The following is an 18,498-nucleotide window of genomic DNA, read 5'->3' on the forward strand; positions in this document are numbered from 1 at the left end:
ATATATATATTTTTCTTGGAGAGCCACAGACGATTTATTGCTGGACACAAACCAGCACGTGTCTCTGCACACGTTATTCTTCGGCTCGAGAAGATCCTGTGGTCTGGTGCGCCATTACACTCCAGTTGTTACTGAAAGTTATTCTCCTATAACGTCCAAGAAAAAGAATTGACAGAAATATATACTGGGGGGGTGGTATGATTCCCTCCCATTTGACGGGCTAGGCAATTCAGCCTAATACTGCCCCACCGGTTTATCCACTCCTAATGTATTGCATCGCCTTCTGAGGTGTTGGCTCCAAGACCTCACTGTGTATTGTTGTTATGAATCAGTGCCCCACTGAGACAACAGTATATCCACACATTGAATCAAACATACGTGTACTTTATCCTTCCTTCCTTCCTCCCTGTACGTTAGAAAGAATACAGACCTTGCTAGATTGCCTAAGACTAGCACTGGAAACAATATATGATCACAGTGATGCTACAGCAACACACAGGGACGCTGTGTGTGTGTGTGTGTGTGTGTGTGTGTGTGTGTGTGTGTGTGTGTGTGTGTGTGTGTGTGTGTGTGTGTGTGTGCCATACATAGAAACCTTTCTTCTACGAAGGCCCATCTGAAGAGCCACGCTCTACAAGACTTTCCTCCCCTCAGCTCTACAACAATCTACCCAATGACGTCAAGGGTACCAGGTCGATGGAGTTCGCCTATGCCAGCAAGAATAACATGCTCCTTCCACCTCTGCCCTCACTCAAGCGTAAAGGTCTCACAACACCACGAGCATCACTCCATCACAAATATTCTTGTATTCCAAAAGCATTTCGTCACTGCTGAATGCCAGTTAAACTCATCTGGTATTCCTCGCAACACTTTTCTCAACGCCTTGGCAGACATATTCTCCTGTAATCTCTATGGCAACATTCCTACCTCAAACGCGCGTAGTCCGGGTCCACTGTAGTTCGATAGCCGCCCTCCGCGCTTCAGAATCTGGTGGTATATATAAAAAAAAACTAGTCTGGATTATTTCCCGGGACAAGAAGGTCACTTCGGGAAGGACACGAGGCTAGGAAGAGCTTCCCTTGGGTAGCGGTGTGGCGGAGCACAGCGTCGCACTAGAAGCGGGTGAAGGAGAGTTCACAGTGAGGGCGGAGGCACCGCCCATTGCTGAGTGTCGCCACCGAGAGTGCCACATGCCGCCTCGACCACAAGAGAGAGAGAGAGAGAGAGAGAGAGAGAGAGAGAGAGAGAGAGAGAGAGAGAGAGAGAGAGAGAGAGAGAGAGAGAGAATGACAGCAGCGGACCCACCCTCATCTTAGCTGCTACAGAAGAACTTGCATGTCAGACCTCACCATTACTTCATCTTTCTAGCTTCAACCATTTCAAATCAACAAGCGTGTTCTTACGTCACTTCTAAAAGGAATATCGACATACAGTCACCTCCTCTCGAACGAACCACGAACTGGCAAGTATAGAGTTCTAGAAACCTTAGCAGGACAAGTTACTCTCTCCTCATACTGTAAAAAAATGGTAGGGTCTCATTTACTACGTTTACACGATTTTACATTTACATGACAATCATCAGTCGCGTAAATCTATGATATTTCAAGCAATATCGAACGACGGCAATCAGGATGAGGTCTCCTCCGTTGTTGGATCATCTTTGCTCCACTGGTCTTAGGAGGTTCCGCTGCCTCCCGAGAATGTTTTCCACGCTGAACTAGTGAGGCGACGGGCCTCATACCCCTTCCTCCTTTCCCCAACACCCTCCTACACCCTACCACTCACTCGCTGGGGCTGGCCCGCGTGCCCTCTTTCCCGCATTCTTCCCCCTCCTCCTCCTCCTCCTCCTTCTCCTCAACACAATCAACATCACCAAAACCACCAACATTACCCTCGCCACCACCATAGTCACACACCAACACTGGCACCAGCCTTCATCTCCACCTTCGCCTCAACAAACCCCACACCCAGTCAACATCTCGCTTCGTCCACAGACTCCCAACAGCTGCCTAAGTGGCACTTTCAAGCGGCCACACTCCCCGCAAGGGCTTCCAAGGTATCCATTTATGCCTGCTGTTGGAGGAAGTTAATGAGGTAAACGAGTGGCTGTGTGCTAGGGAGAACATGCTACTTAGTCGACAGGTGTACAATGTCAGTATCTAAGAGACAGTATCTACGGACAGTGACAGTATCCACTGACGGTGACAGTATCCACTGACAGTGACAGTATCTAGTACCTGTTGACAGTGACAGTATCGGCTGACAAAGACGACGAGAGCGACTTTCTCGTTCCACAAGATCCTTCTTTTAATGAGTCGTGGAAAAACACGACAAATCCCTTTTGAACTCTTTTTTTTTCCATGCATTTTCTTAATCTTGTGAACCTCAGGATCCCACTTGATCAAGACTAGTGACCGTAACCTTAACTGATAGACGTGTTGGAGACAGTAACGAGAGAGAGGCAAGTTTACGTCAGGGAACTGGGCGTTCCCTGCCTTTCGCTACCCTCCTTGGCACGGGGTTGGAGGCCTCCTTTCTTCAGTCAAGGTTCTTACAAGACTCTTTCTCTTGCCTATTGCATTCGATTCATCCCGGGGTAAAACAGGGAAGGAATCAGCTCTGAAATATGGATAAACTGGTTGTACAAACTTCAACTTATCAACTCGCCTTGGGGAACCTTTGCCGCTGTGAAATATACAGTTTCACTCCCTCTCTCACTTTTCCTTATATCGTCCATATCATTATCCTAATATCAACCATCTCACCCCTTTTCCCGTACCCTCAAGACTAGCGTAGTTTTTTTTGGATGTGTCTCCTGGACAAAAACCCGAAGAGCATGAGCTATTACTTAAACCGACACACGAGCCAAGCCGTACCCATCCATAACAGGTAACAAACACAGTTCACGAACGCCATCTCCCTCACCCCGAGCTCCCCTATTTTCACTCGCTTAGCACCTGACCGTGCCGACCTTTTAGCCCTACGGTCGGCAGTACAGTTACCAAAAGGGACCTTTACCTTGATTTCTACGGTCAGGGACCGGGAGGCCTTCACCCCAGGTGGTTGTTGTAGGAGACCACCACCAGAGGAGAGAGAGAGAGAGAGAGAGAGAGAGAGAGAGAGAGAGAGAGAGAGAGAGAGAGAGAGAGAGAGAGAGAGAGAGAGTGTGTGTGTGTGTGTGTGTGTGTGTGTGTGTGTGTGTGTGTGTGTGTGTGTGTGTGTGTGTGTGTGTTTAAAATCAACAGCTTCTGGCTGCGAGATGCAGCGAGCGAGGCAACACTCGTCACGTTCCTCAACTACACCAAGAGCACAAGAATGAAATGATGCCCCGCGAGTCTAACACCGCGGACGGATCGATTCCAACCCCTTCATCACGTCGTCTTGGATGACGGAGACTCTTACTGACGCGGACACATTCCCTGGGAGGCTTCAGAAAAAAAAAAAAAACTCAACTGCCAAATCTCTTTTTGGCCTTTGATATACTTCAGTTCTGTTCCTATAAAATTCTTGAATCGGTTTGCCTTTGAGAGTCACATTCGATCTGTTGTGGAGGGAGGTCCGGGTAGAGGTAGACTCAAGAGCCATCGAGACATGGTATGAAGACATCTTCATGGATAGAGTCATGGATTCCAGAGAGACAGAGAAGAACTCAAGGACCCACGAGTTACCTACAGTGTAAAGTACATCTCTTCCCTTCGCAAAGAACAGGATGGCACATTTGCAATGAATGAGGAGGAGGTTATTTCTCACTTTCTCATCTCCGTATTTGCAATGAATGAGGAAGAGGTTATTTCTCACGTTCTCATCTCCGTATTTGCAATGAATGAGGAAGAGGTTATTTCTCACGTTCTCATCTCCGTATTTCAAGCGGTACTGGAAACTCATCTCCCTTAAGTGCGTTTCTTTTGCACGTAGGCTAAATGCGTTACTTAGCCCGTGAGTTAGCGTGTTAGTTAGTGTGGCAGTTGCGTGTTAGTTAGCAGGTTAGCGACAACGTCAGCGAGCACTTTAGCAGCAATATTAGTTAACGTTACTTAGCACGTTGGCAGCATCGTTAGTTAGCACGTTAGCTGTAAAGATAGTTAGCACGTTAGCAGCAACGTTCGTCAGCACATTAGCAGCAACTTTAGTCTGTACGTCAGCGAGAACGTTAGCTGGCAAGTTAATCAATATATGACACATGGTATTGAATACCTGAACAAAATCACGAATACTAAATACCTTATTCTTTATTCACCAACACCTACTCATGAATTTGGCAATGGTGGTGATATGGAAGTGAATATAAATATTTCTTTTTTGTGGGTCTGTCTGAGGAACTACGAACAGGAGGACAAGAGACTGAAGACACTTTCCCCCACCAGCCGTCAGAAATGAGCCCTCATTAGCTAGACCAGTATGTGGACGAGAGAGAGACCAGAGACACCAGGTAGAATTTCTGGTTAATAGCCTCCACCACTGCTCTGTCTGTGACGAGTGGGTAGGGAAAATGTAACAGTATGTTGCACACAGGATGTGTCTCGCAGCAGCTCCAGAGGGAAGGTCTACCTCCGCCCGAGCCGAAAAAAAAAGAAAGCGAAAATATCCACTTAAAAAAGAGAAAGTCATTTAGACCACTGAAGAAAAGGCGAAATACCTACGCCCCTGCCGAAGACCAAACTACAATATACCCACTTAAATAAAAAATCATTTCGACCACCGAAGAAAAAGAGAAAACGAGGCGAGAGACGATTGACACAGGACCTAAAAGAAGTCATATAACAAGACCAATAACGAAGTAGAGGCACCATGAGTTATAACGTTGTCATCACGTAATACGTCCAGATATTCAGTACATTTCGTCGCACACGTTAAGTTCAACTTTTTTTCTTTGACGTTCGTTACATAAAAAGAAGAAATCCTAAAGGTCAGCTTGGGTAGGTAGGTAGTTCATCGGATTATGAACTCTTGGGCTGGACAGTTCTCCATTATCCAATGTTCACACGTAACACACACACACACACACACACACACACACACACACATACACACACACACACACACACGCACACACACACACACACACACACACACACACTTACATATATATATATATATATATATATATATATATATATATATATATATATATATATATATATATATATATATATATATAAATATAAAGGAATCCAAACAGCAACAGACCGATGGATCCTATCATGGCAGCTTGGGACAGCGGTAGAGATTAAAAACCCATAAACTGATATGACGAGAGTAGAAAGAAATACATACATGTCAACTAGAAAGCCCCGTAAACTCATCACACGACCAAGGAGGGCGCAGATAATGTCAGTCATGGGTCTAAACAGAACACTGTATTGCGTCTACTCGTAAACATATGTATAGTACTGTCTTTTAACTGCAGGATCAGGTGAGTCATTCCATAGGTTGGCCATCCTGACGAAGGCAAGACGCTGGCCCACTACAACGAAGAAAATCGGACCAGTCTATCATTAAATAGCCCGATAGATCGAGGTTATGAGCGTGCGTGCGTGTGTGCATGTGCGTGCGTGTGTGTGTGTGTGTGTGTGTGTGTGTGTGTGTGTGTGTGTGTGTGTGTGTGTTTGTGTGCGTGTTCGTGTTTGGGCATAGATGCACATTCATTTTTCTTGCACACACACACGCACACATCCAGCCCCGCCTTAATCTCAAGCTCTTATACAATTAGTTAACTAGTTACTGTCATGACCTCCCACTTCTGTAATATCTGTAATATCTCAGTAAAGTAATTTCGGCTAAATGGCTGCATAAGTTCAACAAACCGTTCAGTATCATTATTAGGAATGTCATTGTTAATACCATTATTATCATTGTTTATATCATTAGTATCATTATCATCATCATCATCAAAACACAGACACACACACACACACACACACACACACACACACACACACACACACACACAGCAACAAAGTTAACCTCAATGTCCACACACACACACACAGCAACAAAGTTAACCTCAATGTCATTGTTAATATCATTATTATCATTGTTACTATCATTAGTATCATTATCATCATCATCATCATCAAAACACACACACAGACACACACACACACACACACACACACAGCAACAAAGTTAACCTCACCCCAAAAGTTCTCCATGAGTCACTTACCTCACCACAAATTCTTAATCTTCATCCCATTTCTTGTGTACCAGAGGCGCCTCATTATATCTAAGAGTTACCATAAGACATCAGTTCACGTGAAAACTGGTCCCTCACTCGGTAGGCTCAGCGACGCTGGAAGGAATGAAATAAATCAGATGCCTATGGATGACACAGCTTTGCCTATGAACTAAACAGTATATTTTGCCTGACCTTATTAACTGAGACATGGCCAAGACAGGTGAAAGTTTATTTCATCTATGACGGGGGAAGGGAGGGAGGGGGGCCTTCTCTCTTTTCTTCTTTTTCTTTTTTTTTGGTCAATTTCCCATCCTCTCCAATTAGTAGGATCCTTTCGGCCTTCGTTACTGTCTCAAGAGGCTGAGTGAGAGTGCTCCCTGTAGACTGTCTGACCGTCTAGTAGCAACTCTCTCTCTTTGATGCCAAGGTTAAATGCAGGATGACCTAACTACCAGCTATGAGGGTGTCAGATTTCTAATACCGCATGTCAGTATGCCATGAATATAGCAGCAATGTGGTAATGAAATATATAAATAATATAATATATATATATATATATATATATATATATATATATATATATATATATATATATATATATATGTGTGTGTGTGTGTGTGTGTGTGTGTGTGTGTGTGTGTGCGTATGTATGTATATCATACATATTCGCCATTTCTCGCGCTAGCGAGGTAGCGTTAAGAACAGAGGTATATCCTCACGTGGCCCCCTTCTCTTCCTTCTTTTGGAAAATTAAAAACGAGAGGGGTGGATTTCCAGCCCCCCTCTCCCTCCCCTTTTAGTCGCCTTTTACGACGCGCAGGGAATACGAGGAGGAGATGAGAAGATAAAGATAGCTCTGTCGTACCGGAGGTCTGAATGCTGACGGAGAGAACCATACGTTGGATAAGTAGGGTTGGAGTGAGGTGGTAACACGGTGGATTGACGTGAAGTTAATGAGCTGAACCAATGCATGCGAAGCGATTTGGTTAAAGCAAGGAGGATTCTGTGGGACCTGACTGTGGTCTTTAGTCTTGGTCACCGTGACAGTTTGAGAGAGGTTGTGTGCAAATGAGGCCGCCGCTGTTCGTCTGTTTTATGACACAATGTATCAATTACGACGTTGCGTGTCTCTCTATCTGTCTGTCTTTCTGCGTAATTGTTCTTTTGTGTTTAACAGGGAAAGAGAGTCTGACGCTCGTGTATATGTGCCAGTCCGCTTGTCTCTTCCAAACAGACCATGAACTTAGTTTAGTGAGGATATGAATATGTGAAGCTGAGAGTATAGTGAAGAAGAATATAGAGACCTTAGTTAACTGAAGCTAAGGATATAGTAATGAAGGGCTTTACAGTGAAGATGATGGTGTAGTAAAGAAGAATATAGTAAGTACAAGAGCAAGAAGGCATGGGCGACCTTCTAGCGATGGAGAAGGGGTGGGGGGGGGATGCACACACCACACTGCATATATTGCAAATGTTACATGAGATGTGTAGCGGGGATGGTGGTGAGGCAACACCTGGCCAGCACCTACACACACCCTCGACAGTAAGATCACAAAACACCTTCGTTAAGAAAGATCGGCCGTTCGACGCTATCTAGATCCAGGCTGGCTTTGTGGGACCCAAGTATAATTGATAATGTTAGGTTTAAACTTGTGTGTGTATGAATGCATTATCTTTTGAGGTGGTGTCTGGCGAGAAAACGAAGACGGTTGGTTATGATGTATGAGGTCTTACCTACGAATAACAAGGGTTTTCGAAAGGAAATCTGGATGTGTATGAAAGTTTAACAAGAGATGGGGCCCTATAAGTACACATACTCCTTCCTCGTACAGTACAAATAGATAATTGCAAACGGGTAATTCCGGTAATAATGATACCAGTGCCGTCCGATTACTCCCCTATAAATAGCAGTTGGAAATGTGTCTGTAAACTATATCAATATAGACGTATTTGCACTATAAAGGGTTTACCTGTGTAAGTGTCTATCTTGAATGTACAGAATGTGTAGCTCCGGGATTGGGCGATATATCAGCATTCTGTTCTTTCCGTATTTAACACTCATCCTTTAATAACTAAAATCTCTCACTTCCCAGCATAATGGAGTAAAAATATAGTGTGCACATGGCCATGTTGTATACACCCATCTCTTGTACGGCAGGATGTAAACAACGCATGTAGTTTCACCAGAACCCGTCACCACCAACTGGCAAATCTCAGTACGATCAAGCCCCTTCCCAAAACTATTGGAACGAGTCAGCTACATGATTGACCTGAGGTTCAGCCACTTGCTCATAAAACAATGTTGTTGCTCGCATTAGGTATCTTCCTTTTAGAGCTTTTTTCAATGAATTTCTTCACAGTAAAGTTACGGTTTATGATCATACAAAACGCTTTTTATATGCAGTCGAAGTATGTGAATTGCTAACGCCATAGGTAAAAGAGGTTTAAGAAATTATTTCAGTGGAAGAATACAGCGAGTATCAAAAAAGTGTACATCATGTCTACTACACCAGAGTCAGACCAGACGTTATATACGCCAAATTTCTCAGTGTCAAAGAATCTATGAAGCAAACATTATTTTCATTGGCCTTATTGTTTTCTATACTCTTTTTTTTTCGTTCTTTTACTAACGAAGCTAGGAAGCTCCGACACGAACAGAAATCACTGATGATATGCAATGATCAACTGGTTTACTGGATAGTAATGAGAAAACGACTGTCACACTCGTAAACAACTTTTGATACCAGAACACCGTCAAGTGAGGATAAACTGTATCATGTCAACCTTGAAGACGAAACTCGAGTAATCTTTAGCAGACTAATACTTGAGTGAGGAATGACGCCTTGTAAATGGAATAGACAGTTCTGTCGATGATTTCTTTGGTAGAAACATCATCTCAGTATATTGATGTATCGTGTGTTGCAATAATGATATAAAGTGTCCTTTTTTTTTTGGTCGACCTAGGCTTCGGTCATGGAAAGAAGCTCTGATCGAAGCCCAGGCCTTAATTGGAACATGGAAAAGGTTTTAAAGAGTTAGAGATGGAAAGGGAGAACAGGGAAAATAATCCTGAGAGATTGTACTTCGGTCAAGGATGTATCTAACAGTACAGTCGAAGATACAAGGTGGAGAGGTCGACAGCGGAAGAGATAAGAGAGAAGATATAAGAAAGAAATGATCGTATGCATTCGAAACATGTTTTGTTTATAGAGATGGAGTATGAACAGAAATACTGATCTCACTTAACAACTCACCGTAGTCAGTAGAGTGAAAAGTAAGAAAGAAAAAATCATTAATGATGTCCATGTCTCACTTCAGCACAATGGTTATAGGTTAATGATGTGTGTTGAGGGGGCACATGTATGCACTTGATCCTATCCACCAGACGGGGAATGGAGTAATGACGATAGATGGAGGAATGTATAGATTTCTAATTCAACAAACTGAAATCTTGCCATATATCTTAACCATATGATTACGAGGTTCTTCAGTTTTACAGACATAGGATCCCATAGCCTCTCCAGCTGACATGTCATTGGCTGTGTCTACAACTAAGTCTGAGGTTCTTCAGCTTTACAGACATAGGATCCCATAGCCTCTCCAACTGACATGTCATTGGCTGTGTCTACAGCTAAATCTGAGGTTCTTTAGCTTTACAGACATAGGATCTCATAGCCTTTCCAGCTGACATGTCTACATTTAAGTCTTTTGGCACGAGCAGTTTATGGGTGGACCTACAGGAGAAACCAGTTCTACAGTTCCTCTTCAGTTGCTAGGGGTCTCTGCAAGAACCTGAAGCAGGGTTTTAAAATAATGCTTTTGTATTATGGTGTCTTCCCGCCCAGTAACCGACTGCGTACATTAGGATCAAAAACTGGAGCAGGTGACGGCGGCTTGGTTCCAAAATCTATCAACCGTCGTAGTCACTCTTACGCTTCCTTGTGAGCATGTATTTGTTCTTAGTAAGTGACGGAATGATTGTCATTCCGTACGCACAATGAAGGTATTGGTAGAAATAGCAAGCGTAAGAACAGAGATGAAGTGTTTGTGTGTGTGTGTGTGTGTGTGTGTGTTAAACAGTTGCCGAGAGCGACTAGAGGCTAGGCCGCAGTGTTCAATGTGGTGAGAGGGAGAGAGAGAGAAAAAAAAAAGAAGACTTACCGATCGTGTTTAGAATTTGACCAAATGAACTTTAGTTCAAGGCTGCCCACCTGCATCGGAGGCCTGAAAGACAAGGCAGGTGGAAGAACTGATAACAAACAAGTGTGTATCGTGTACAGGGTCTGCTCAACTGATCTGGAATGTCCAGTGACCCATGGCATAGTCGACCATAACGGCAACGTCAAAGCCCAGCCTCTTGCTATGGTTCAGACCCGTGTTCCAACACCTGCTGGAGGTAGCAGACACATAGATTACTGCTCACGTTCAACATATGGAGTAAAAAGCAGCAGACTTAGTCCCTTTGACGTCCTTGTATGGCCTTACAAGCAGCATGCACAGCCACTTTTATGTCCCCTTTATGACATGAGAAGCAGTCGACGTATCTCCCCTTTTGATGTCCCCTTTGTGGCCTCAGAAGCGCTGGACGCAGCTCCCTTTGAGGTCCCCTGTATGACCTTGGATACAACAGACGTAAAGAGGTGTTTGTTGAAGGACGAAAGTTTACAAAGTTTGAGAGAAGACGAGAGAAGGAGAAGAAGGCTTTGGGAGCTTCACTGTTGGAGGAGAGAAGGAGATAGCATAACAGTCAAGCTCCCGGATCTCCACACAAAAACCTATGGGAAACAGTAGTCAGATACGAGACATGGGTTCAAGCCTTGGTGGCTAGGACGCACGTCTACAGGTCATGAAGGCAGTGGTATACAATGTAGCTCCAGGACCGGGAAAGGGCCACATCAGAGAAGGATGATTGAAGAGAGATAATGCCTAGAGAGATGATCAGACGAAAGGTTTCTGATTCCATGCTGGCTGATAGAGAGACAAAAGAAGAAAGAATGTGATAAACGAACCAACCCAGATAAGCGAACAATACTTCATACTGGAGCAAATAAAACCCTTGTAGACATGAAACAGCTGTCCACAAGAAAAATACCTACACCATCCATACAACACCACCTGCTCTTGCGAAGAGGAGATTGTGACGATGATTTTGCTACTTATCCAAGGCATAGTAGAAGGTATGGTTATGGTAGTTTGATAATTGCCTCAGTTGAACCCGGGAGAATAACCATACGAATGGTGCTTTGACGCAAGGTAAGGAAAAATGGACTACGTTACTGTAGAACTGATTTCTTATAGGTTGATTATCTGTTGCTAATGTGCAGCTTTCCAACGCAGAAGTGAGGACAGAGTGTGCGGGGCCAGAGAGCATTCAGGAAGCATCGAAACACCACTGACGCAGCGCTCGACGCCGGCAGCGTTCTTCTTTCGGGTTGCGACAGAGACGCGAGGTAGAGCGGCCACTGTTATTCTAGGAATGAACTTCAATCCTAAGCTTGCAGCTCCTTAGGGCCTGTCACTCTCTATTAGTTCGCTCGAGTCTTGTTTTTTTTTTATGATAGTTCTTGTGAAGACCACTTTGGACGGGTTCGATCCGCACATGACTTGTGCGTCAATGAGGGTTGAGATACGAGGGGAACTGTGACTGCATTGCCTGGTGGAGCGGAGAGTAGGAGCCGATCAAGGAGTGCTTGGCCCTTCTACCTACGTGGACTGCCTGCGGTGTTTGTAAAGACTTAGTGTGTCAGTTTATCATTTGTCATTTTGTTTTGTAAATATATTACAGTCTCTATAGTGGATTTTGAGATTTCCTTGAAACGTTGGTAAATTTTATAATCAATGGTTCGTAATAAAAGCTCCGTGTCTTAAAGTTGTGCCCCTGGTGGTGGGTGAGCAAAATCGGGCGTGGGTTCCTGCCGTTCTGTGAAACACACACCCCTCGCCTTCGGCTTACCAACTGTCGATGCTGTCAAGTACACGCTTAAGACCAGGTGAATATCTTGACTGCTAACACTGTCTGAATTCCTTCCTAGCTCTTCTATACGCTTTGATGACTTTATACTTGCATCACTCAACATAATAAACGTACTAGATATCACCGTAAAAACTTAGGTTAGGTTAGAAATCCTTAAATTCCACAGTTAAGGAGACTGGAGTTCTGTTCAGACGACGAAGATTCTTCTCTTCAGAACAGTTGTTCTGTTTATACAAAAGAACCAATTAGTCCTTATACTGAGTACGGCTTTCATATCTCGTAGGGTTCTCGTTCCTCTTACTCACTCAGCACAATCCAAAGCAGGCCTGCCTGTCAGCTCACATAATCTGACCCCAAAACTTGACCCATAACGCAGCAGTGTTGGTTCTTCAACTTTTGCTTCTGAGAAGTGGCTGTTTTTTCTGCCCCTAGACCACGTAATACTTGGCAAAGCCACAGCGGATTACTGTTACCATCTCAAGGATGGGCCGTTGTGGTATCGATTTAGTTCCTCACCAACACCGAAGTCTGGAACTCTTAACCCTCTCCTGTGTTTCCTAACACCTAATGCAAAATGCAAGTTTTCATGTCCTTTCAAACTCAAAACCTCCAATAGACTTTGCAATGCGAAAGTCATATTATTGTATTACTGATCTGAATGAAGGGAATGAGATTTTAAGTTCCCGAAGAAGTGAGAGTTAAGGAGGGACTCAAAGTCTTTGGGTAAAGCAGAAGTGAGAGTGATGGGGCGATGCTTAGACAAGGGTTAGAGTCTTCTCTTTCGTTAGCGATGGGGTGGACCAAGGCATGATGTGTGTCATAGCCTACTCATACAGTACAGGGAGAGATTTCTAATTTCACGGAGACACTAGTCTCTTGAACTATCCTTATTTAATGACGTTATTTTATCGTTAGACAGGTCTAGTGCATAGAGCTTACAGCAGGAAAATAAACGAAGAGTTAAAGAATGAGTTGTGTGTGTTCCATGTTGTCTAGTGCTATGTGTTCAGATGGAGGGAGTGTGTGGTTGTGGACTGAATGCCGGCAACCCCTGTGTATGTGAGGCAGAAAGAAAAGACAGCGACCTGGGCCAGGAAAGGGAACTTGACAGCCACTGTGGTGCTAACTCACTGCGCCTTTGCTACTAACTCTCCCACTACCCAGGTGGTAATACCTCCCCAGTCAGTGGCTGCCTACCGGCTAAAACCTGTGTGTGTGTGTGTGTGTGTGTGTGTGTGTGTGTGTGTGTGTGTGTGTGTGTGTTTGTAATTAGCATTTGCTGGTTACGGTAGAGAGTTTTACACTCGTGTTGCTCCATCTCTTAACCTTGTACACGGGTACCATGTCTTTACTCCTTCGTGTTTATGGACACGCACACACACACACACACGCCAGCCTAAGCCACGTGCCAACTCATCGAACAGCCCTGAGGGGTGGGTGAAAAGGACGCGCCCAGGATTCGAACCTATGCGGGCCCGATCTTAGGCTGGCCATGATCAGTGTGTGTGTGTGTGTGTGTGTGTGTGTGTGTGTGTGTGTGTGTGTGTGTGTGTGTGTGTGTGCTCTAAAAGGGTAGCATTATTTTGGGATTAAAGAAACAAACACGTATTCTTTTTCCAACAGACAATATTTTATTGGAAACTATACACAAGGGGACTTAAAACTTGGTTACATTTAGTCAACGAAGCGAAAGCCTTTGGAAGACTGAATCACCCAGTAAAATCTGGGACACCACATCAGTCTGGGACATACGGGACACAGATGACAAGACCATGTGAGGAAGTGCTGTACTATCTCGATCTACGACTAGACTTCGGTATGTCAGATTTGGTTCTTCAAAAGTCATAGACAAACACACACACACACACACACACACACACACACACACACACACACACACACACACACACACATAGACACATAATATCCTACATATATGTATATACAATTTTTTTCTGTTTTTTTCATTCTATCTCAAAACAAACTGGCTATAAAACCTATTATATCTAATGTCAAACTTGTGAGTTTTCTGTCTCAGTCTTGGACACCTAAGGCTTCCCTAACCTAAGGATCCAGTACCATTCTATTATGACCAACATCACATTGGCAGTGGTTATACCGGCAACACTGACCAGGCAGTGAGCTTCAAACAGCTTTTTCGTCAAGGTATATATATTCCATAGTCATATGTACATCTTCATCACTACAAAATCAAAAAGAAAGTGTTTAACTAATTTACAGACAGTAAATACATGATATTAATTTATGCTATAGAGGCGATGATAAATAGATTGCTTTAGCAATGAATATCGGTATTAAATAGAACCTACACATCTGTTTTCCATGTAATTCTCTGTCTCCTTTTCCCTTTCCAGTTGTACATCAAAGCACGTGAAACGTTTCTCCAAATATTGTACATATACAACACCACGTCAGTCGACTCTTCAGCTAAACGGAGGGAAGATTTGTCACTCGAACACAGTCACTTAAGGATGCTGATATTGGTCATGGAGCAAGCAGAGAAAAACAGAGATATACAGACATATTACACAAATAGTCTTTGTCTTAGAGCACGATGGTTCTGCCACTCAGTGCGACAGCACGACTCCCTGAGAACGACGCTACGACTCAGAGGTACGACTTTTGACTTGACTCTCAAGGTGTGTCTCTCTCTGCTCCACTAGGTTGACTTTACAGAGCTAGGCGTCCCCCGTCTTTGCATACACGTCTTATATGAGGGTGTAAACATAACAAGATATATACTGAAATGGAGCTTACGTAAAGCTCCTCAGTATTATCACAAGGAACGAGTTACTCGTAACGTAATGGTTGCTTAAGAAATGATCATAGTCGAAGTTGGATGGAGGTGGATTATTACCATCCAACAATAGACGTGTCCACAGCGATCCACTTACTCACTCGCGCACAGGAAGGAGCAGACATTACGTCATTGATGAAGTTATCATTACGCAGGGAGCTTAACACCATCAGAGCTGGATGTCAACACCAAGACCACACTTTAATATAGTCCAGGGCAAAAGGGTCAATAGGACCGATTTCACCTGATGATTCGTTCGTTTACGCAAGTTCCTCAATGTGCCAAAAGAAATAGCGAGTGGCTCTCTGGTAAAGAGAAAATGGTTTGAATGCTTACTTCCAAGGGAAGAACTCCACATATAGGTGCGATTTCACATCACCATCGGAATGATGTTGAAATCACCACAACAAAATGTACTGGGTGGTTTTGATGGTGCCTGACGCAATGTCTTTCATGCATGTTTATCATTTTCATTATAGGCCATTTAGTGAGGGCTGAGGGAGAAGGTCATCAACATAAAAACAAAATAGTTAACATGAGCTACCTAAACGACGTCCAGTTTTGCAAGATCTTAGCTCATTTAACAGAGGATAAAAAGCGACTTCAAATGATTATATCAACGTGAGAAAAAAAAAAAACCTACTCCCTGCTACACACCGTTGCCAGATGAGTTATGATCAGACATCGTATCTCTCCCTAAACCCAGAAGCATTTCTAAGCTTATATGATATAAACGCTATGGCAGAGGCATGAGGCCCTATTGAGTGGCACTAAAAAAAAACAAATGAAAATCTGGTTGCCTCGCTTTATCATTTATATGAGGAGTGTCGGGATATTGTGAAATTACAGAGGTATTCAAGAATTGTAGTGCTAAATAGCATCCATGGTCGAGAAGCTGCTTGTTGTCGCAAAAAAATTAAACCGCCCTTGTATGCATGCTGAGAGTTTCTATTGCAAACGAACAGATGTTATGTCGAATATATTCGATAAATCTGTTAATCAGTGTCTTCAACGCTCTGTACAATTTTAGGGAGTGAACGCGCCCTACCGTCTTTTAGGGATAGAGAATTTAGGCTTAAGGATTAGTGGTAAATGTTATCGTATTGTGGGAGGAGGAAACATGATAGATACATAGCCAGATCGAGAGATTAGCGATCCACGCCTTTGTATAGCATTACTGAACCAGTTGGAATAAAAGAGAAATCACAGAGGCAAAAGAGACTGCTGTCTCAAGTACTTTCTCCACATCTGGACTTTATGCTGTACTGTTCTACTAAAAGAAACCGAATTTTCCTGCTTCAAAAAGATGACGAAAAGTGGAGTGATCTACAGACATCATCCATGGAATAAACCTTTATCTTGGTAAAGTCTTTTGATATGATTTGTAAGACGTGTGATACGAAAGGCAACTGGGTGACTCTGGAGTTAATGATCTTTATATAATACACACACATATGTATATATATGTATATATATATATATATATATATATATATATATATATATATATATATATATATATATATATATATATATATATATATATATATATATATATATATATATATATATATATATATATATATGTGTGTGTGTCTGTGTGTGTGTGTGTGTAATTTGAGAAATTGATGACACTGCTTTCTCTTGCTTGGTGTGGTCTGGGACAATGATCATCCTTCCAACAATTGCCCTGAAAAGATAGACTTGATTCTGAGTTCCCCAGCATGATCGAATCCACGCCATCAGCACCTTTTTCACGGTGGTGTACAGAGCCCACCAGCATCCGTGAGTCAATGGAAGGTGAAAAAACGTATGTAGTTGGTTTATGTGTTTATTGCATAAAGGTGTTTTCCATAATAATGCCTTGTAGGGTATGTAAGTATCATTAAGAGCTTCATCCATCAAACTTTAGCGTTGACCTGAGTGGGCAAGGCTGACGTTAATTCAGATCTGTTAGAGAGGGCATAGCCTATCACCAACCACCGGTCGACTGTGCGGTGTTATGGAGTGTGGTCATTGTGGGAAGAGAATCTAACATAGCGTCCCCCTCCTATCATTCATGGATCTGTAGCTCCTAAACTCCTTCAACAAGACACTCAGTCTACAAGGATGTGATCGATGAGAGATCTGCCTCTCCCATCCCCTTGAGATGCAACTAAACACACTATGGTAACCATTCTATTCAGCAGGGTTGCTCACAAACTGTTCAGTACGCATTGACTTGAGCAGATCACAATCATCACCCTCCTGCGAAAAAGTCGTTCTCACTCACAAAAAAAAGCATATAGGATAATCCTGTGTAAGCTTACAAGTCGGGAGGCTTCGTCTACTCCACCGTCAGACGCCTCTGAAGTTGCTGTAAACTCGAAGATGTGAGGGATGAGGACGCGAGGAAGGAAGCAAAGTCGCTCCGTCAGTGATGTGAGTAACGGATGGGCAGCCTAATCTGTGTTCATATGTGTTATACCTCACACTGACACGTCAACAGAGTCTACCTGTGCTTGATCTGTTGCTAGACACTTCGCATGACCACCATCAAAAGCTCCATTGATTATTCAACTGAAGTCTTCAAACTGAAAGGCATAAGGGAGCATAGGAACATTGTGCTGTGTAGCGACAATGCAATGTGCATCAGAGGGACGTTACAGTGTGCAGCATAGGGACATTGCACTGTGCAGCATAGGGACATTGCAATATGCAGCGTAGGGAATATTGCATTGACAAACACAATTCCTTGACATATCAATGCATAATAGTTTAGCCCCTTGGCTATTAGCTGTAACAATCTTAAACACCTCTTGTAATTTCATAGTTAATGTAGTTACCCATGTGTGGTATCCCACTTCTGCAGAATATAACCCAAATATTTATAAGCCAAAACTCAGCATGGAGAACAGTGTCAAGGTGCTTCTCAATACTAATTCTAAAAGAGCAAGGAATCAAGTCTGTCCTTAGACGTCTGTTTAAATTTAGCACCTTGACACCATCTCTTTCAGTGAAGGTAGTAATATCATCGGCATTACCTTATCCATTATTGTACAGAAATATATCACCAGCGGCGGGGCGTCCCATGAAACGGGAGAAACAAGATGTGAGCCAGCTGGTCCCATCGGCGCAGGTGCTCCGTGTCTTTAATTCCTGCCACACGTCTTCTCCCTCTTACTGTCCACAGTTATCTAGATATCCTCCTCACAATCCTCGCTCCCACGAACCATATTCAAGCCGCCAGCGACTTCAAGACTTGCAGTGGACGGACAAGCCAACTTGTGCGGCGGGGCAGAAGCCTCCACCATCCTCTTCTACCAAGGATGGAGAGCGGGACTACATCATGAGTAGATGAGCGAGGCGTTCCCTCATTAATGCCAGGCGGATTCTGCTCTCCTTGTGAGATGGTGATGAGTCCTGGCAGCTCACCATCACACCCGTGCAACAACTCCAGCACCAGTTGCAGGGGGGGGGCGTATATAATGAGGGCATCTGCACTAGCCCCAGCAATGTCACCTCTCCGGGGAGAGAGAAGTCATCGTCCTG

At 43.5% G+C, this 18,498-nt stretch overlaps 1 protein-coding gene and 1 long non-coding RNA gene across 4 annotated transcripts in view; one reads left to right on the forward strand and one right to left on the reverse strand.

Moving 5' to 3' along the window:
- The window catches only part of LOC139753443 (monomeric sarcosine oxidase-like), a 69,350-nt gene extending 68,207 nt beyond the window's left edge, over positions 1–1,143 (reverse strand). For both annotated transcript variants that reach the window (XM_071669958.1, XM_071669957.1), the window contains exon 1: positions 928–1,143. The gene's annotated coding sequence lies outside the window, so the exon portion shown is untranslated. The remainder of the gene's footprint in view (positions 1–927) is intronic.
- Positions 1–18,498, forward strand: part of LOC139753444 (uncharacterized) — a 93,590-nt gene that overhangs the window by 24,545 nt on the left and 50,547 nt on the right. The window lies entirely within an intron of this gene.

The sequence above is a fragment of the Panulirus ornatus genome, chromosome 14 (assembly GCF_036320965.1).
Source record: "Panulirus ornatus isolate Po-2019 chromosome 14, ASM3632096v1, whole genome shotgun sequence".
Classification (NCBI taxonomy): Eukaryota; Metazoa; Arthropoda; class Malacostraca; order Decapoda; family Palinuridae; genus Panulirus; species Panulirus ornatus.